The 22,167-nt window shown below is 37.2% G+C and overlaps 1 protein-coding gene across 2 annotated transcripts in view; it reads left to right on the top strand.

Moving 5' to 3' along the window:
• The first annotated feature begins 300 nt into the window (after positions 1-300).
• Positions 301-22,167, top strand: part of glce (glucuronic acid epimerase) — a 59,890-nt gene continuing 38,023 nt past the window's right edge. For both annotated transcript variants that reach the window (XM_005809583.2, XM_023332245.1), the window contains exon 1: positions 301-487. The gene's annotated coding sequence lies outside the window, so the exon portion shown is untranslated. The remainder of the gene's footprint in view (positions 488-22,167) is intronic.

Genomic DNA, 22,167 nt, shown 5'->3' with positions numbered 1-22,167 from the left:
CCAAATCAAATCTGGCTAACTGGGGCTGAAAGGTCAACACATTAAGGAGGGGAAAAAGCAACTTCCCCTATTAAGCCCTTATAACACTGCTTTACAGTTTGACTGATGGTTACGTCGTTCTGTGTGTCTAAAATCTTCCAATAGGAGCCAAAATTGACACATTTGCGTCGAAGAGACCGTGGAACTATTATTTGATATGCTGGTTTGCCATACCACCAGCCGGCGATTTTAATTGGTCGATAGAATTCTCCCAAGTTCTCGTCCCATATCGCGATACTGAATATTCTTCCCAGTGAGAAGCAGCCCTTCAACTGTTTTCAGTCGCTGTTGTGGCTGCGAAGAAGAGTGGTCAGGCTGTGTGTTTGGTTCACCGTGATTCACCCCGAGGCTTAGCGGGACCGCTTCAAATTGACCGACTAACTGAACCAGCCCCCAGGGGCATCTGTGAAGAAACTCCAGGTCTGTACCAGCGCAGTTAATCCCGCAGGTAAGATTGCCGTCGTTATGTCCTGTTGGCTCCCTCTCTCCTCTTCTCCTACAGTCACTCTCGTGCATGCAGTTTAACATCATCAAACCATCATTTAACTTGTCTCCTGCTTTTCCTCCGCTCCGTCGTTACTCACACCATTTTAGTTACGCCGCGTTGAGCAGTTTTACCTCAAACTCCGAGTCCTAAATCACTCAGCGTGGCTTTCGGAGAACCTGAGTGGGGATGCAGGAACTTCACAGCTCTCTGGCGACTCTTGTCTCCGGGATGAAATATCCCCGTTAGCTTGTATGCTAACGATACATCTGCTTAGATTAAAGTAGCCTGGCTGCCTCGGCTCTAGCTAGCTGGCTGGGTCGCACAGTAATATCAGTTTCCCAGTGTTGAACAGGCGGTGATGAGGTGGCATCTTAACTTTTACCCCTGGTTTGGCTAGCGGTCCGCGGTCTACATGAAGGTTTCTGTGTACTAACAGCTCGGTGTTGAGTTTATTCCACATAGAAACCATTGAAACAGAATATAGCTACTTTGGTTGATGTTACTCTTCAGTATCTCAGTCCATCGCGGTTCACCTCCTGAAATATCCCCCCGCCCACAACGCGCTACAGTAGATCTACTTTTATTTCCCCCTGGTGTGGTTTAAATCTGTGCAGCTATTAGGAACTTACAAATAGAGGCGCTGATTTTTACTTGATATTTTAGTGTTCATTTCTCGTCCGCACATGTTTTACACCAGATTTCAAATCAAATTTCACCGAAGAGACAGTATTTCTCTGAAAGCTTGATGATATTGTTTTGATTCTGAGCTTTGAAGGCGGTTCTCATGACTTTTTCATGTATTTGTTTTCTCCAACCTCATGTTCAAAGGTCTAATTTGTAGATGAGGTCAAAAGTCTGTAAAGTTGCTTAAAATTTACCAGCAGAAGGAATTACACTTTATGGGTACAATTTTTTGTGACCATAAACTGATCCAATTTTTCAAAGGTTGAAATGAATTTTCCTTAATTTTATGAAAACTTATAAATTAAACAGCAAATATTTCATATCTTTTTTATATCTTAAGCAATCAAGTTGTCCTTAAGGTAAGATAAATTAAAAAGCTAGATGTCGATGTACATTAATGTTACAGATACCCAGAGACTAATGTAATGCTTGTGCATCATAAAAATCTAACTATTTATGTCTGTTTAAAAAAAGAAATTCCAAAGTGAACACCTCCAAAAATGATTTTTAAAGTCAACAGTTTCAATACTTTTGAGAAAAGAAGTTACCTTCCAGTTATAATATTTTTTGTAGTAATAGAAGTATGGCATCTGTTTCAAATGAGGGTAACAATCCCTTTTTATAAAAGAAGATCTCTACAAATACAAACTTAAAAACAAAACCCTTAAAACAAAACTCAATCTGCTTGAGATTGTGTTTTTTTTTTTTTTTTTAGCATTAAGACATCTGCCAAGGTCTTAGATCAATGTTTATTTTATTTTCCTCTCACTTTCAAAAATACTTTCAGATACTGTAGATATGCTATTAATTTGTTTGTCTTGTGATCCAAAATAGTTGCATTGGAGCAAAGCTTGTTTTGAGTTTTTCGCCTGTTTCATAAACTAAAAAGTTTGCTTTGAAGGTAGTAATTATTAATGACTGTTGGTGCAGCGCTGGGCTCAGGTCTGCATGGCTGCCGGTTGAACCTCTGCTGACGGTGCCATGAAAACAGGCTGTAGGGTGGGTCCAGGCTCACTTGCAGTTCAGTTTGGATCAGAGTCTTTGAGAATATCTACTGCATAAGCTTTTGTTTTAGCCTTACCATGTGAGTACATTCTTTCCAGACACTCCTGTCTTCACTCACAGCCCAAAAATATGCACATTAGGTTTGTCGGTGTCCATAAATTACACTTCTGTGTGATTGTGTGAATTTATAGTTCTTTGTCCTGCTTTTTTTATGTTGCCCTAAGATGGATTTACATCTCTTACCCCACTGTCTGCTGGAAACGGGCACTAGCCACTACAGATACAGATTTTAAAGCTGATATATTGGGCAAAAAATAATAATTTTTTAAGGTGATTTTCTTTATGGTGTGCTTTTTTTTTTTTGACAGCTGATAACTTTTATTATTCAAGACTTGGCACACACTCTGTCTCAGATTGTTTAGCCAAAAGGAAAACTGCATTTAAAATTTCAAAAGTGAAGGGGAAAAAAAAACAGGTTTATGTCAAATGAAAGTTTGGTTTATGAAATTTAAGAAAAAGGAGATAAATAAAAACTGTGGAAGAGCACAGAAAAAATTTGGCAACAGTTGCAGACAACATAAGCAGATCTGCTTTGCCAGATCAGTAAAAGTTTCTAATCCTTTACAGTCTGATATCATCATTTCATGGTTTGACTCTGGTGAAAGTCCAGTTTGCTTTCAAATTTATACAACCCAGAGTTTTTCACTACACCGGTTTTGCAGAGTGAGCTAGCTCGACTGTTTGGCAATTCAGTTTTTTGAGGGCTCTGATGTGAGAAGTGTTGCAACGTGCTCAGTAGTATGCCATGCATCAACTAAATTTGTGATAAAATACGGTTTGAAACGTTGTTTAGTGTGTTTTAATAAGAGAAAGTTTGATTATGTGATGTAAAAGTCACATTTCTATAGCAGCAGTAAGTACCACATTATTAATGGCCATAAAATTCTTACAAATATTAAAAGATATAAACGGTGAAGTTTTTTTTTAATTATCATATTCTCAACAAGTGCTTTACATATTTCATGCAATCACAAATTAGGGTCTCTAACACACAAAAGACCATTTTGAAATAAACATGTTAGAATTTTAAGAAAACCTTGGAAAAAAATGAGGGCAAAATTCATTAGTTTAATAATTTAATCAGCACAATTACCCAGCAGTAATCAGGAGGGAAGTGGAGAAAGAAGCTGAAAACAACCGCTTAATTTTCAGATTTTCCTCCTTGTTTAATCTTTAATTAATTAATTTTTATATGTGCGAACATCATGCGCACAGTTGAGGCATTGGCTGGCTAATGCGTGCTCAAAGTGCTGTTTGTCCTGCACCGACTCGGATGCTGCTGGACCTCGGACGGGCCTTGCAGCATCATGATCAGGAATCAAGCCATTATCAGCGGATCCTTAAAGCCCTGCGAGTTTGGAGGTGCAGCCACAGCAGATCAAACCTGACACTGTGTCGGGTTCATTTATCCAACTGCAGACCACTGCCGGGAGCCACTCACCACTGCTTATTGGTAGCACACCGCTCGCTTTGTTATTTCAAGGACACTCGCACACATTTATCTAGCCGTAATGACTTGCTTGCGTCAAAGTTGGTCAGCTCTTTTTACACTTGCATCGAGCCAGCAAACGGCAAGAGCTGGGTGCTCACTTTGCAGCTGTTAGGTTTTCTTAAAGTAACAATATTTTTGGGTTAATTTAATCTTTTCTTCTATTTTGCAGTGCAGAAATGTCATATTTAGAAATTTGGACTCCAAAGGGAAACAACCCGAGACAACTAAGTCTGTAGTCTTTAGAATGTAACTTAAGGACAATTATTTTTGCTGGAAGCTTTGATATTTAATTTTTCAAAAGAATTACTGGTGGTGGTTATTTTTATTTCGAGCTTCAAACGTTGAAATGTATTATTGTATTACCTTTCTTTAAAAGCAACTTTCCAAATTGAGACGCATTAGAAATTTCATAAACCTCTGCTAAAATGTCACAAACTACAAAATTGCCTAGAATCAGTGTAAAATACATTTTAAATTGTCAGTGTAAATAAAAAAATTTTTAACTGTATTTAGCTTTAAATAAATCAGCTTACTGTCACTGTTTATGCTGGATTTATTTACTTTATGAAACCAGTTTTTGGACTTTAAATAATTTTTGCAACATTGGATTAATATTGCAATCACAAAGGTCTGCTTAGATGCAATATTTAGTTCACGCTAACTTTCTGGTCACAATGTTGTGATCAAATGAATTAAAAATTGTGTCACCCTGAGCTGAAAATGGAATATATGACTATTTAAGCTTGGAGGATAATTAGGAGTCCTTTAAATATATTTTTACTCTATTTAAATTCCAAAAATCTTTTGATTCTGCATTTATTACGCTGACAGTAACTATTTACAAACCACAAGTGGAACCGTCCGTGAAAGCAGACAATGTATTAAACAAACAAATAGTTGTTGATTAGTTACAGTTATTAGAAACAGAAAGTTTTCATGTTTTGTAACAGCGTCCTGAGATTTGTTTAACAAGGAAACAAAACCTCAAGTGTGTGTTTGTGCTATTTCTGAGCAGTGGCAGATTGCAGTAACACTGACAGAAGCTGGCATCTTGCTAATTAGTCAGTGAGTTAATAAGAAATCCTTATAGAAGGCAGGATGCAGTATGTCGCACCACAAACCGAGTGTGTGTAGGTGAACTGCTTGGACCAGATTTTATTATGGTTGTGAGGAGAAGACGATTAATTGTTTGAAGCTTTGAAATCCATACAAGTACCTGGAAAAAGTAATCTAACCTTTCTTAGATATAGTACAGCAATCTGCTGTTTTGGGAAAAAGTGTGTGATTTTTCTTTTTATTTGCGTTTGATTCAAAACCCCATGAAGCACGATGTTACCCTCCTCCTGGACGTGGGCATTAAAGACAAATACTAAAAGCATAATGTTTGCCTTCCCTTTTGCATCAACCTTCTCTTTTGCATGTTCTGTCATACATTGTTTGAAAAATCTAAAAATAAATAAAGTTTTAGATTCATTCACTCACAGAAAAGACACCTTCCACATTTTCACTATTTCTAAACCTCATTGTGAAGTTGGTTCTAAGTCAACATTTTTTTTTGTTACATCCTTTTCGATGAATATTAAATCTGCCTGCTCTTTTTGCCAAGTTTCAGTCTTGTTGTACTTTGATTTGCTGTTGACTCATGTCATTCCTAAAGGTTTTTCAGGCACTTCTGAGTGCCTTTAATCAACACATTGTAGCACTCTGCATGGACAGTCAAGTGTCCTTGTAGCTGAAGCTCTCTTGAAACATTGAGATGCTTGGTGGAGAAAACTGTCAGGGTGGTAACAATGTTTTGTACTTCCTCTCATTTTTTTTGCTCTTATGTGCCATTAGTGGGATAAAATGAGAGCCAAGAGGCAATCGGATTGCTACTTTATTCCTCTGCACTGTATGTGTCTCTCTCTCTCTCTCTCTCTATGTGAGTACATCTGTCTTTGTTAGGTGTTCAGTTTGTATAGCTCAGTTGCCTTTAAATGAAAATGTGTCCCCTCTTGTGTGCATCTCAGCAAGTATAGTCGTATCCCAAATTTGGGGACCATTTTGAAGTTGCTGAAGCAGTTTTTTCCCTTTGCTAGACGACTGAGTCACTGCAAACTTTATTCGTGCCTGCACATGCTTGTAGCTTGAGGCTTGAAGTTCTCAGCCCCAAAACAAACATGTTTACTTTTATATTTTTGAATTCTGGTTCTGATATATTGGATGTATCTCTAAATTATTAACAGCAGTAAGTGATTTAGCGCTTTTTCAATTAAGCGTTTTTCAAGTGCTTTCGTGGCTATAGAAACTCAGATTTGACCTTTGCTGCTTATCTGCTAGACCAGCTTTTGTTGTGGTCTTTTCAAAATGTTCTTGCTGTCGCAGAATAGCCAAAATATGAAGAATCTAAAAGCTTTCTTGTTATTGTATGCATGAAAATGCCCACCAGAGGCATAAAGAACACTATAAGACTATGCTATTTGCATATATAGTAGTCCTGAAAGCTAAAATAAGTCTTCAGTTTGTAGCAACTTTATAAATGGCTTGTTAAAATGTTATGTTGAATGTTGTCCCTTATTCAATGGTAGGACTAACTTAAAAAATAGTACAGTGAGAGCCTCAGTCAATAAATTGCATTATGTCTAGAAGACTAGATAATAGGGCTGGATAATAAGTCAATAACAATATGTATTGCGGTAGACACGTGATCAATATCAATAGATGATACATCTGATAGAATATTCAATATATAGACTACTCACTAAACTCGCATCCAAAACTGCACGGCATTCTGGGAGGTGTAGGCAGAGGAAAGGATTTAGCTGCTCAACCTTTCTTGGCTTGCTAAGCAAGGTTGATGGCATCAACAACTAACTCACTCGCTCTTTGGTTACCTAGCAACAACCTGGTGAGTAAATTGTGCAGCAGCCATTACGGGTCTCACCACTGTGCCTCATAACTGCTTAAAAATAAAGAAAACATTGATGTGGAGGGAAACTGTGGATAAAAGGCATCCGACCGGTTTCAGTACTTTAAAGATTTAAACAAAAATATGAATCGATAATTATCAATATCGACAATCATCAAAGTTGATTGATATGAAATGCCTATATTGTGATAACACTAGTATTACTACCACTACTAGTACTCCTAATAACTTCATAAAGAACTTTCAAAGTTCTGAACAACTACAAGGAGATAAAAACCAAAATAAATCAATGCAGTTTAAAAACATTACCCACAAGTCTTTGTCTGATTGGCTGATCATCCCGTCATGATGACTCCTTCCCTGGAAGCTCGGGTTAACCAAGTCCCGGTTCACGAAGAAAGACCCTTGGAATCCAATAAGAAGGTTTTGCTTGTCCGAGTATGGGTTCACCTTTTTTAAGTACTGCTCATGTTACTTTACATTGAGTTTTGCATCATTTGGTAACATTAAAAGCTTTTACTTTTGTATCTAAATCAGTTCAGAATTCAACATAGGAAACTATAAGAAAAGGAGTTTGGGATTAATGTTGAAGATTTCAGTCGGTTTTGTGATTGAGATACCAGCCACATTTCAGACATCAGTAAGGCTTTCTATTATTTTATTTTCTTGTAAGGGTTGTTCTGGAGATTGAAAGCAGATGGACCCAAGAGGTTTTGAAACTATGAATCCTCCCTTTTTCAGTAATATCAGTTCATTTAGTCATTACAGCTTGATATTTGGCTGTTAGCTATTTGATCAGTTTATACAACATTTAAAAAAATAAAACTTTCTTTTAAGAACCATCAGCAGAGTACAGTTATTACACTATTACTAAATGATTTAGTTCTCTTTCTCAGTTAATCATTAGGGAGTACATGAGTTTGGATTATCTTAAAATTAATTTCTTAATTTCTTGATCTCAGGGAATGAACGGCAACCGGTGGTATAGTTTAGTAGATGAAATTCCTTATTTCTTGTTTTTTATGTCTTTGCATAAACTTTAAACTTCTGATCTAAAAATTCAATTATAATTGAGATAAATATGACTTGCTTATTTTTCTTAAACTCAATAGACTTGATTTTTCTAACAGTAATGCAATTTGAAGCATCATAAGCATGCTGCAGAGTTGAACATATGTATCTGATCCAATATACTCCAATTAAAATTTTAAACAGTTAAATTCACATTTAACTTAATCACCTTCTGTCCAATTACATCAAGTTATGATGCAGTTCAAAACAATCCTGAGGTTGAAGCAGCAGCATCCTTCTGGCTTGGCCAACTTGAAATTGAGAGCCCAGGGAAGACAAAGATGGGAAGAAATATCTTCCAACTCCCCCATTATAGAAATAATGTTCACACAAATTAAAAAGAAAATTAATTAATATTGTACTATTTTCTCTGGAAGAAAAAGGTCTGAGTACTTATTTTATTAATGTATTTGGACAAATCTTCTTCATTATAGCATATTTATCATCTTTTAGTCTCTGTATTTCAGTTCAATGCTTTTTTTGGAGTTGTTTGAGGCGGTTAGAGTTCATTTCTGTGGGATACTAATGTTGCTCTTGTACTCTGACCCCCACAGTACAGCTAACACAGCCTGCTTCAAAAGCAAGCACACAAACGGCTTATGTTTGCATACTTTGGAGCCACATCCCTCCCCCAGGCACTCTCCACTAAACCCCTCTCCACTATTAAATACCAACCACCATTTACAACAAAGGAAGTGGCCTCAGTTGCTCTCAGGCATGCAGACACTAGTAATGGTACTGAATCATTATCCAATTTGCTCTTGGGTTTTCAGAGAAACAAGTATTTGTGAAAAATACATCTTAACACACATTTTGGATTACATATGTAGCTAAAGATTAGGAACTGGTAGCTCCCAACTGGATTGTGAAGAATTTGAAAAACTCTACAGGGAGTTGTTCTGCTTGGCTGGCTCACGATTATGTTTGGAGCACTTTTGACTTTGTCTTTTGTCCTAAACCAACATGAATCCTGGACTAACCACACATCTGATTCAGTAATGCTATGTAGGATTATTCTCTTTCAGAATTTAACCTGAAAAGAATTTGTCAACCTGTGTTACTTTAATAGCTGTGTATCAAGATGTGACTTTCATAATAAGTTTGTGTTAAGAGCATTTTTACTTATGAGAGGAATACTTAAATGCTTGGTTTTGTTTTTGTGGTTTTTTTAAGGGCAGACTTTCTTCTATATATTTTTTTTAATAATCAGTTTGCAACAAAACTAATGTCAAAAACTGCTCAAGTTTAACTTTTAAGTTGTTTTTCTTGTGGTTTTTAATTTTACATTGAGATTTTTGTGTCTTTCATATTGGCCTTATTTTCAAAATGGCTTCTGTTATTACTCTGGCTTTTGCTTGCTCGACTGTTAACACCTCAGTAAAATAGGGTTGGGAACATGGGCAGCATATATATGGAAGACATAAATGTACATACGGGAGAGATTAGCCTGACGGTGCTAACTATAAAATGACTGCTTAACATCCAGGAGCCAGTATTATATTAGACCAAAATATCCTATTAAAACTGATTATATTTAAGAAATCTGTCTTTTTCTCATCAAGGATTTTGAGAACATATTATTCTCTTGTATTTCCCTAATTTGCTGTTTGTGGTGTTGTTTAGCAACAGCCTTTGGGAAGAGAACAATGACGGTGCGAGGGTGTGAGGACTCTAAAGAATTAAGTAAACTCTGTCTCCGTATTTGCTTCAGGTCCACACAGAGAGACATCTATTTATTCTCTTTGGATGTGGACTTTTCTATGAAATTGTAAAATGGAGCATGTTCCTGCAGTGCTATAAAAAAAAAATGTAAATTTCTCTTGATTTTTCTGCTATGCTCTGTGACTGGCAGTAAGAAATAATGGAGTGCCACCGCTTTTATACTGAATTTAATGGCATTATTTAGTTTGCAAATGATCAGATTCTTTCACCAAGGTGATTGCATAAAACATTTTTTTTTTAAAGTGTCAAAAAAAGAAAGTAAAAACATTATGACCCGTGGCATTTGAAATAAATATGAACAATTAAAACTGGAATTCAAACCAGTTCAAACGCCTGAAGTACTGTCAAGCTTAAGTTGCCGCTATGTCCAATTAAACAACAATAGTTGTGTGCACATTAGGCAAGGCAACTTTATTTATATAGCACCTTTCAGCCAAAGACAATTCAAAGTGCACATTAACGCTACGAAATACCAGAAAAATGTGTTTGTGATATTATTACTGAATATTCGTATTAACATTGGTTACCATTAAACCACTTATTCATTGTTCTTTTCTTTCATCGCGTCTCGGACACTAAAACCATAAATTCAATGTGGGTGGGGAGAGTCCAACTAACAGGCCAAATATACACCCACTCTTTTTTTCCATTGGACCGTCTTTAGCTTTAAACCACACATTTGCTGTGGCATTATTTACAACTTTGGAGATGTTGCAGCATTTCCTACCATTAGCTACTTGCATACATTTTTTGTGAAGGTCTTGTAGAGATGGTTAGGCCTGTCACAATAACAAATTTTGCTGAGCGATTAATTGTCTCAAAAATTATTGCGATAAATGTTAATATTTGAAGATCATTTTAAACTGATGTAATGATAATGGCATAATAATCCATGCGATATCCTGCCAAAAATAGATGCACGTTATTTTCAAAAGAACGTTTAACACTGAAACTGACAAACAAAATAAACAAAACAACCAAAAACAAAACAAAAATTGACTCTCGGTCTCCGTTAACATAAAATGCGCTTGAATAAAAACTAAACATAAAATCTAAATGGAAGTAAATATTGCATTCAACCAAAAGAGTGCAGATTATGATGTCTGTATAATATATTGCCCTTCAATAATCATTAGATTCATATAGAGAAGACATGCATATCCGAATACTTGATGCAATAGTTCACTCCTACCTTAAGCCCAGTTCACACTACACAATTTCTTGCCCCGATTTTCCCCCTTGCATCAATCTTAGAACGTTGGTAGTTGTCACCAACGTTCTAAGATTGTTACTTGCAATAATCGTAAACGATCATCCTGTGGTGTGTGTTGGGACTGATCAGGTCCAGTCGGTCCGCTCTGATCTAAGTCAGACATATATGTTGGATTGTCTTGGCCAGTTTATCACTGCAGTGTATGGGGTTTTCCCCGACTGGGAGCGAAATCGCAGCCTGTTGAATGTGACAAGTAGCCAGTCAGAAAGCGCGGATTGCCAAACAGCTGACACGGCACTACCCAAAGTCCAGCGGACATCGGAGAGGATATATGTGGAAACAGCATTAATGTTTATTCAACATTTCGTGCAAAGAATATCCACAGAAATGATGAGAAGAGAAGTTGGAGCGAAATTGCTACCGCAGTTGAGAAACCCGGTAACTTTTCAGCTGTTCACCGTTCACGTGACATGGTTATGATGCTATTCATTCAGTCAGGACTTTACGCTGACACTAGCAACATGCATTGCAGGTAGATTCTAGTAAAACATTGATTAATGCCTGGTTTTAAAATTAGTTATCTGGACTTGTAGCCATTATTTTGTGCCCATTGTTCTCAATGTAATTTTAAACATTAAAATGATAAATACTAATTAATCGATGAAGCTTAAACACACAAATGGTAAAGACGAAAAAACAGAATAACTCACCTACACATCATAGTGCTGCAAATAAAGCCCCGTTCTCCACTCTTTTGTCCAACGCCTTTTCTTTTTGTTACATCTTTTATCACTTAAAATAAACTCACAAGCTATTCTTATTGCTTCTACGTCATCAGCTGTGTTTATTCTAAATTCGTGTGATACAGTGGCTTTTACGGAATTGTCTGTCTGAAATCTGAATGTCGGTGAGAGAAATCGGTTCGTGTGTGGTGTGTTGCTCTTGCCATGTAGCTGGACAACCCGATCGAACCCGTTACACCTACGGTTTTTTGCCTGCTTGTATGTCTCTCAGGTTTTGAAAATGGGCCAATGATCGGCAGACAACTCTAAAATCGTGTAGTGTGAACCGGGCATTACACTAAGGGAATGAGGAGGGGAGGGTCAGTGGAGAGCACTGGAGTTGAGCCTTTTTTCAGCCAGTATCATCAATAGAAAGAGAAAAAGGCAGAAAGAAACGATAAAGCCGATAAATTAAAACGAGGTTGATAACTTTCATTTATCGTGCAATTAATTGATTTATTGTTTATCGCGACAGGCCTAGAGATGGTCACTGTGCAGTTTCCTCTCTAGTACGTCTCTAAGGTTCACAGTGGGGTCTGGACTCTTCGGTGGCCACTCAATATTTCACAAGACACTTCAAGGCAGGATTAAGATACATGTCTGACGTTTCCATGAATGAAGACGGAATGAATGAATCAAAACAGCAAAGGTGGTTTGATGCCAGGCTACCTTTGTTACGCACCGGAGTTTCCAAGCAAGGTCGTCAAAGGCCTGCATGAGCTGACTTTCACAAGACGAAATGATGTAGTGATAATAAATGGTTTGTGCTACCAGCCAACAGCCCGATATATCCATAATGTTGACGTCAAAGATCACGACTGCTCCTGCTGTCCCAGTCTACTGGCTTGTTCTTTGAAAACTAACAGCTGTGCAGGACAACACCATAATCACTTATGACTTACAGCCAGGCGAAGGGAGCCCAGAAGTCATTTGTCTTTCTGTTTATGGCAGAAATGTTTTGTAAAAGATACTCCTATGTGTAAGTGATGTCTCATACTCTACTTTTGCAAAACATTTGAGCCTTGGGAATGTCATCTTGGAATATAGCCATGCTATCAGGTAAGAAAAAAAAAAAACTCTATTGGTGGAATAACCTCCTTCGAGCATATAATCTTGCTGAACTTTTGACATGACAAACTCAGCAACTTCTGATCATAGCACTGCCCCCACAGTCTTTTACAGGAGGCCCTAGGCAGGAAGGTACATGACCTCATCTCTCCCAGTTCTAACCCTGATGTGCACATCATTCTTGGGCAGGGTGATGAATCTGAACTCATCAGACCTATTATTGCTAGACAGTCCAAACTTTGTGCTTGCTAACAGACGAAAGCCTTTTCCTCTGATTATCTTCACTGATTAGTGGTTTGCTTCAGGCTACACAGCTCAAATCCCATGAGTTCCCTTTGCACTGTGCATGTGGAAATGCTTTTATTTTTACCACTGAACGTAGTTGTGAGTTGTTGTTTTTATGTTTTGATTTCTCCAAATGTTTAAATGAATGCCGATCACAATCACCCGCATTTTTTCCACAAACATCATAGCTCCCCATCCCGTTTTTAATAATACCTTGGACAGTTGTTGAGCTAATTTTCTTTCTGCAATTTCATAGATGTTTTCTTTGCTTGAGGCATGTGGGAATAATGTGACCTTTCTGAAATAGATTAACATCTTCTCCACACAACAGGATACGTCTTCTGATGTAGAAGCTTCTTGCATCAGTTAGACTATGAAATTTATTGCCCGCTGAAACACAATCAGCCATGCAGTTTTAATAAGTGGGAGTCTCCCACCTATTTTCTTTGCTAAATCCAGGACTTGTTCTTGGACTGGTGGTGTAATATGGTAGCTTTCAATTCAGATGCTCCAGACAAGCTGCAGTATTTTCTGTAAAAGACACCACTAATGGGCCTGGAAAGGAATTCTGCTTGTTTCTGAGGTTGCAGTCAGTTTGAGCGTGTTATTTTATACTTGATTGGTCATGATCCAGTTTCACTGTATGCAACTATTGGTGTTTGTCAGCCAGCACGAGAAACAGTGAAGTAAACATCTTCAAACATTAATGACAGCTGAATATTTTATGTTAAAGCTGGGAAGAAGTCTTAAGCAGCGCTTCTCAAAAAGAAACCCATGTGTCTTGTGTTGCTATTTTTAAGGCAAGAACAAAAAAGCTGAAGTAAATATTTAACCTTACAAAGAACGTTAGTGTTTATATATAAGTTCATTTTCAGCCAATTTGATAATTGAATCACTTGGTGCAATAAAGTTGTGTAGCGTTCCCTCGGCTACTATTTCATATTCACACTCATAACCGCCATCCGTTATTACCACCCAGTGTGAACGAAGGCTTTCTTAGATCATTGTTTTAATAGCCGTCATTACAACCCAGCACCGTTCAATATTGCAAACCTGGCAGTCTCAAGACGTCTCATCCCTCTTCCCTGAGCAAAATGATCCTTCTATGACCCTCGATTGCAGTTCCCCCATGACATTCACACTTGATTAGGCTTGCAAATGAAGTTTTCCTTATTTTAGGGCATGAGGTGCGACCTTGGCTCAAGAGTCCTGTTAAGTCTTATTGGATTTGCTGGACATACTAGACTCAAAAGATTTATTTATTTATTTTTTCAGTTTCACAACTAAGCTGGGAATATGTCCCAGTGGTGTTATCTGCAACTAATTCACTTGCTTCATCAGCTTTTTTTCCCCCTCTTAAATAGTCTACAGATAGTTGATTGCGCATCTTTCTTTGTGCCACGGGAATGTTCACTTTGTAAATAAATGGCTACCACAAAAACAACAGCAACCACATTTAAAAAACTACCATCTGTGGATTTATCTTTAATTTCCTCCTTCTGTCAGCAACTAATTGTCGTACCGTAATTGTTAATTGTTGCTGACAAAGTAAGTTATTCTGCCTTAATTGTAATACCAAATTACACTTGTGATACTATAAAGGGTCAAAACACTTTAAAGGCATTTTGAGTCTCGTAAGGAATTAAACTAAGGATGATTTAAATCATGTTCGTACTTGACCAGCATTGTTGTTCTTACTTTAGTAAACATTGTACGCTCAGTTATTAATCAAGTTGTATTTATTTATTTTTTAGCTATAGTTTTCTTAAATATTTAATAGAAAACATACAATTTGTGTTTTCTTTGAACAGCATCTGTTGGCACAACAATTAGGCAAAGATATTATGAAACTTGATTAAAAAAATAACAATATTCCCATCTCACTTGTTCCTCATTATCCCATTATCCATTAAAGAGTAAATAAACATTTCAGAAACAATTACGTGACCAAAATATCCACTCTTCCGTTCAGTAAGTCACAAGACCTCCATTTGCTTTAGTACGTCAACTACATTTAATAGTGCCTGATTGCATCTCTGAAAACACAGTAGTGTAATTTATTAATATCATTAAATATTTTGATATTTATTGATGATTTCGCAATGTTTTTTTGTTTTTGTTTCAGTGATTTGTCATAATGCCGTTTGATCCTGGAAGTTTCACTAGTCTTGCTCTTTGCGTGTTAAAGCAAACCTCACATATTTGACAAGTTGGGCAGGAAAGAAACTTGGCCTTCTCTAGTTGCAAACTTGAAAACTTGTTTCGCTCCAAGAAGAATTTCTCCAACAAAATTTTTCTTCTACTTGGATTTCACCCTTCAATGATGCATACGTCTTCTTCTTTTCACCCCTATCATCAGTATGACTTTCGATTCAGTAAGCTCCATCTCACTGAATCAACATATTGGTGCTAGTTCGTACCTAGCAGTTCTAGGGTATAAACCCTGTTGCTTTGAGCAAACCTCTCAGTCTTTCTGTTCTTATTCTACAAACAAATGAGAAGCACATTTTTTTGTAATTTCAGCAACCTCTGCTAATGAGCTTCAGCTCAAGCTGGCAGGCCAAAGAGGATTTCAGCCCTGGCTTACTGGTCAGCTTATGTCTTCTCACTCATTATCTCACTCAATGCATTATTACCAGAAAATTAGAAAAGCATTTGCAGTAAGACAGTGCACTCATATTGCTTAGCAAGTCAACACTGCTGGTGTATGAAAGCAAAGATATTAAAACCTACTGGCCTTTTTGCTTGATCTGTAAATTGTCTTTCTACAACAGCCTTTCTTTTTGGCTACTCTAGATTTTCTCTTGCAGAACATGCTGGTTATGTGGACTGCAGAACAATGGCACAAGGAAACTGTAAATTAATGCTTTCTGGTGACAACTTGAAATGTTGTATTTTTTTCAGCTTTTTAACGTAAGTAATTCTCAACTTTTGAATTGAGAGCTTTCGAGTTTGTGGTCTCATACAAAACTGTAAGTTTTCTTAAGTTTTGTTGGTAAAAAAAAAAAGTCTGAGTTTATCATTGTGGTTGCTGGCATTCATTTGAGAACTGCATTACCTCATCTTGGACTTGTTTTGGTTTCTTAAAGGCTGCTGGAATATTTAGAGATGAATCTAGAAAAAATAATAGAGCTTAAGTTTATAAATGAAGACATACAGCTAAATTGTACCCAGTTATTGCTGAACAAATAGCAAGATGTTGCTTTTCTCACATCTTTATCTCTTTCTCTGTATAATCATCATTCACCTTTCACCTCAGTTTTGAAAGTCCTGCATCGACTATTGTAGTAGGACTGACTTGTATCTAAATATATTTAGCTTTATTGAATGTGTTAACATTAATGTTTTGGCAAACAGAAAATAAAATTGATCTGTAAATTAATATGGCTGGTAGGATTTTTCAATAATGTAAAGTACAAATGGTTAGCAGTGTAAAGTCCAGTTTTCAAGTTCGGCCTGGGAGGATTTTATTGATTGATGATAATGTCCGGGTCTTTGTCGTTTTTCGGGGAACCAATAAGCATCCTTAAAATAACTGGCGCGATGCCTGGAGTATGGAAACTTTTTCCCTCCCGGTTCAGAGCGAACGGCGGGTAAAAGCGCAGCAGGTGTATTTATACAGGTGAGAGGATAGACTGAACACTGCGGCCGGCTGCGCATTAGATGATTAACGTAAGTGTAGCTTTACGGACGAACCGGAAAATTTATTTCATATAATCCCAGTCTCTACAAATGGGTGGTGGAGCACATCGTGACGGTACATAGCTGGTAGATGAGTTTCTGTGTGTGACGAAAGAAGGGGACAAATCCCGTCACTAACATGAACACAAAAGCTATAAATGTCTGGGCAAGGTGAGAGTTCATCTATTAAACTCACTGAAGGTGAATACAAAAATGAAAAGCTGGACTACAGACATTTTTTATAAGCGTATTTGTGAGCCTGCCTTTTTATTATTAAATTGAATATAACTTCAGATTCTTGTATAACTTTTCTTCAGGTTAACTTAGAAATTGAGCTATTATTGTTACAGGTTTATTTTCTAAACTACAGAAAAGCTCAAATGTGAGAAATTTCACTGATGTTGGTTTCTGATAGTAATACTGCTGTTAGATTTACCAATGTTTTATTTTATCTTTTTTATTATCCGATTACTTGATTAATTGTAAGAATAATCAATAGATTACTCGATTACTAAAATTTTCATTTACAACAGCCCTAGTTGGAATATTGAATTGGAATAAGTGGGTCAAATCTAGAAACACTGTTGCTCGATTAAAACGTCTACCAAGGTGTTTCTGAGTTTTTGTTGTCTAGACCTTGATATTGTTCATATTTTGAGTGAGAGGCATTCCAAGTTACAATTCTGTCTTCAAGCAATTAAAAAAGTCTTGGTTTGCTAAGTTTCTACGTGAAAAACTACAAGCTGTCACCTAAGATCCTTGCGAAGCGAAAACAATAACATTTTCTGCAGCAGCTTCATTCACATGTATATTATATATAATTATAATTATAATTTGCAGTACTGTAAAATAAAAAACAGTATTTAACTGAGTTCTAGTTTCCCACTGAACTGTGCAATGCAGTTAAAAGTGTAATGGTGAGTGGGTTGTAATGGTGCATCCACCAAACAGACACAGTTGCTAGGAATAACCACATTCCTTAACATATCCATAACAGCTGCTCTGTCATTGTTGGATAGTCTATTATTGTGATGCAGCCAACTGGAAATCGTCATTGAAGTTGGGTTTGCAAATGTGTGTCTTTATGCATCAGACAACAAAATGATTTTATAAAAGAACTTATATGTTCATGCTTTCAAGATCTATATACGTTGTAATGTACTTGCCATTAAGACTGTTACCAGTTTGGCTCTAATCTAAATGTAATCATAGCCATGTTCTGCAGTGATCAGATAAAATGCAACTAATCCTGGCATTGATACATGCACACACACACTGATTTCCTCAGATACCCTCCTTCTGAAATGGTTCCAGTGGACATTTGGACAGTGACAGAGGTGTGAAAGCCAAGCCACATGGACACTCTGGGTTACAAACTCGGCTACAAATTGATAGACTTCTGAAGTCCGTCAAACTGGCAGCGGCTTTTTACAAATCTACAAAGCAGGAAGACGACATATTTCAGACGAGGACTTCAGAACCAATCCATAGTATGATGTTTTTATTGCCAAAGCATTTCACTGCTGCAGAAATAATGCATTTCATGTGAGGTGAAGTGGAGGAAATGGAGATGGCTTGCAATCTGCAGGAGGACAAACAGCAATTACATTCAGGAGAGATGGCCACAGATTGGCAGTACGGTGCTGCCCTGATGGGAGATATAATTTGTTTGAAGAGGCCAGGAAAAGTTGCAGAATAAAGTAGAGACAAGGTCAGTTTTGAAAGAGACAAAAATCACTTCAGGGCTCTTCCTCTCAACAGCTCTCTTCTCCTTGGCCTCACATGTTCAGCCTTGTTACCGAATGGCCTACAGACTCTTGACATTTCTCCTGAATTCTTTAGCTGGGTGTGTCAAAGTGCTTTACATGAAATCTCACTGTGGCCTTCTTCTTTTTCTAACCTTAGCTTTCTCAAAAATTGTGGGTGTTTTTCTTTTTTTCTCCTTGAAGACTAGACTTGAAGTGACCCTTTTGGAAAACAGCAGGTGTTGTAGAAGTGGGGGCAGGGTTTGTCAAGCTGAAGTGTGATTGGAGTAGGACATGCAAAATAAGGGTAAATTTAGCGGTCTCAACAAGAGTGCCGTTGATAAGCCAGCTTGTTTATGTAAGAGATGCTCGTAGAAACTAAAAAACAACAAAATACTATATCAAAACTCGCTTTATTTCCTCCATTCCTTTTTAACAAAAAGGCTTTTCAGGCCCTGACTTGTTGGCTCTGCTGAGACAGCTGTGCATACTACCCAAATTAATTCTTGGTTATTTTTGATGCAGTTACTGTGGCCGTATTTGAATGTGATGTACATGGCGATCACTTATCCAGATTTGTTTACCATTCTGTATATAGGATCATTTTATAAGGCCAACTAATGTGACTCTGATCAAGCAATAAAGTAAAATAGTTGTGTTCTTTCACACTTGATTTATTATTATTTTTTAAAAAGAAAAATACAATACAAGAATTCTCTGCTATTTGAAATTTATAACACGTCTAAGTACCTTTTTATGTTTCATTGCTACTATGAATTTTTTTTTAGTTTAATGTTAGATCATTTTAAGCTTGTTTTCCAAAGGTTTCTTTTCTAGTGAGTACACATAGTTGTGGAGCAAGGCAGCCCAAGGGGTTGAGTTATAAAACGATGAGGACTCATCCTTTGCTGCTGTGTACAAAAACTAAGTATTCATTTGTCTACCGACCCATTAACATCCCCACTAGTCGTCATCATATTTACTCATGGGGATTCAAAGCTTTTCAGTGGCAATGTAACATCCAGGGAGAATTACGTGCCTAATTTAGTCGACCTGCTTCCTCACTTCTGTTTCCAGGTCAGGGACGGAAGTACACAAATCAGGAAGTTTTCAAAACTTTTGCATCTTTACATTACAATGTTAAACCACAGTTTAAATCTCAGGCTACTTCCTTTAAGAATGCTCTGATGAGTTATGGGGAGCGATGTAGGTTTGGACTCTTATTAATAATTTTCAGGGTTTTTTTCTTTTTTCAAATATTTTCACATTGTGAATAACTAGTAGTGAGTAACGGAGTGTGCCCGAGTGGGGGGGGAGGGAAACAGCCCCTAAACATTGATGCTCTACTTTTCACTAGTTGTTTCTATTTCTGGCCGGCTGGATTGCTTTTCAGTCAGAATTTATGGCATTTCAGGAGGAAGCCTCTTTGATTGACAGATAATGATATATGCATATGCAGAACAGAGGGGAGAAGAATAACCCCTTACCTCTCCCCTGTCCCTAGAGCTTCTTTGTTCAACTGCCTTTATTTTTTCATTCCATCATATCTGCTGAAGATTGAGCGATATATACCATCAAAGCCTTTTAGAGGCTTCCCACTCTCTTCCAAAATCCTTTTTATTTTCAACAGATTCAGCTGCTTAATATTCCTTAGCAGTCTGTGGCCTTTTTGCAGAACTAACAAGGTTCTGAAGATGCAAGTCTTGTCTTCATGTGAAAGACAGCTGGGGCACAGCCCTCTTCTTCTTTTTCTTTTTTTTGTGGCGCTCATGCCGCAGTGTCTGTGCTGCTAACAAGTTCAGAGCAGCTCTCAGACACAAAAGCAAGTGGGAAGTGACTCTCATGTTATTTATATTTTATTGGATATTGTTTAATATTTCTAATGAAAATTTGTTAAATAAAAATACCACAGTTGTGTATCTTTTTAAATGTATTTATTAGCTTTGCTTTTATTCCACACTTTTAATTTAGTAATTAGAATGACAACCATTGTGTTGACTCTTGAGCTAGTTCAGCATGTAATTAAATGCAAGGGTTGTAAAAGTTGTCAAATGCAAACATTAATCAAAGTAGCAAATACAATATTTTAATAATTTTTTGCCTGGCATAGTTTGCATGTTTGTATAAACACAATTGTTATGATTAGTGTTGCACAATATATTGAATTCAATCTACATTTTAATATCAGTGTATGCAATATTGCAATCACAAATGACTTCTTGTACACATTTGTTATGAGGATCCTATAATTCAGCCATCTTTTGTTCACAATTTGCATATAGATGATACATTTGGCCAGCAGGATGGACCTGAACTGACCTTAATGGCCGCATTAAGTGTTTATTTATTCTGTATACCTGAGACCTCAGATCTCAGCAATAAATATGGGCACATTGTTTAAAGGTGGAATAAGAAAATATGTCAGTAGATTGTAGGGTAATCACAATCAGTTTTGTCAATAAATGAAGTTTCAGCTTTAGCAGCACATATAACATTTACATTGTCCCTTTTTAAGCACTCATATTTATAATGCTCATATTAACTCTTAGTTGTATTGCTATATTTAAATCAATAAGTATCAGTACATATAAACATACTTCCTGATTTAAACGAAGGGCTTCGGTTAGGCCTGTCACGATATCAAATTTTGCTGAACGATTAATTGTCTCAAAAAACTATTGCGATAGACGATAGTATTGTCTGAAGACCTTTTTACACTGATTTAATGGAAATGACGAAATAATGCATGCGATTTCTTGCCAAAGATGTATATCCTTTATTTTCAAAAGAACACTCAACACTGGAACTGGGACATACCTGGTCTCTAAACATTTAGAGTGCAGGGTCCAGTCAGCAGCTATATAGTGAATGGTCAAGCTCATATAAGGAGTCATATTTGAACTTGACCACATATCCGACGTAGCAGAGTAAAATGAAATGTCTTTTATCTCCTTCAGTATGTCCTCTTTAATACTGCTGTAAAGTTGTGGAATTGCCGTTTGTGATATGTATGTTTTTCCGGGGATTTCGTACCGTCTATCAAAAGTTTGCAACATTTTTCGAAATGCCAGCTTTTCAACAATATTAAATGGGAGCATCTCTTTAGCAATTAAGCGAACTACGCTGTCTGTGAGCGCGCACCACTTTGCGCCGTCCTTTTTGTATGCTTCCTGTCGATGAAATGTTTCAATGACGGTGGACTGTCGCGAACTTGAAGACGAAGACGGGCCACCGGTTGTACTTTTCCTCCTCAGCTGGAAAAACTTTACTGGATGGTTGTGCTTTAGGTGCACGTAAAAGTTGGTTGTATTGCTACCTTTAGTTGCTACTATTTTATGACAAATGCGACATACCGGCTCGCAAAGGTTCAGCGGTTCGCCTCGGTCATTTGGTTTGAATCCAAAATACTCCCACACTGCGGCAGTTGCGTTCGGCTTTGAAACGAGTTCCATTTCGAGTCTCTCCTCCCCCAATATGAGATAGTGTTTCTTTACCTTGCTAACTCCTCACGGGGCTCTAAAGCTGCAGCAGTACAAAATGATGTGCGCGCTGACTACCTGACGTAATAGTCCCCTCCTCCTCCCTTCTCATTTTTCCCTTCCTAAAAAATGAGGAAGGGAGGGGTCAGTGGATAGCGCCGGAGTTGAGCCTACACATCCAGCGTCATCAATAGAAAGAGAAAAATACAAGCAGAGACGATATGGACGATAAATTAAATGACGTCGATAGGTTTTTTTTATCGTACGATTAATCGATTTACGGTTTATCGCGACAGGCCTAGCTTCGGTGTTTGAAACGAACTCGCATAAGTCTTGGCTTCACAAAAGTAGTGGAAAATACTGTCCATTTCCTAAAGAAATGCTAAATAAATACCCAAATGACTTTTTAAAATGAACATTGCGTGCACAAAATTACTACCTGTTTT

This window comes from Xiphophorus maculatus, chromosome 4, assembly GCF_002775205.1.
Source record: "Xiphophorus maculatus strain JP 163 A chromosome 4, X_maculatus-5.0-male, whole genome shotgun sequence".
Lineage (NCBI taxonomy): Eukaryota > Metazoa > Chordata > Actinopteri > Cyprinodontiformes > Poeciliidae > Xiphophorus > Xiphophorus maculatus.
Note: the sequence above shows the minus strand (reverse complement) of the source record. Positions and strands in the feature narration are given on the sequence as shown.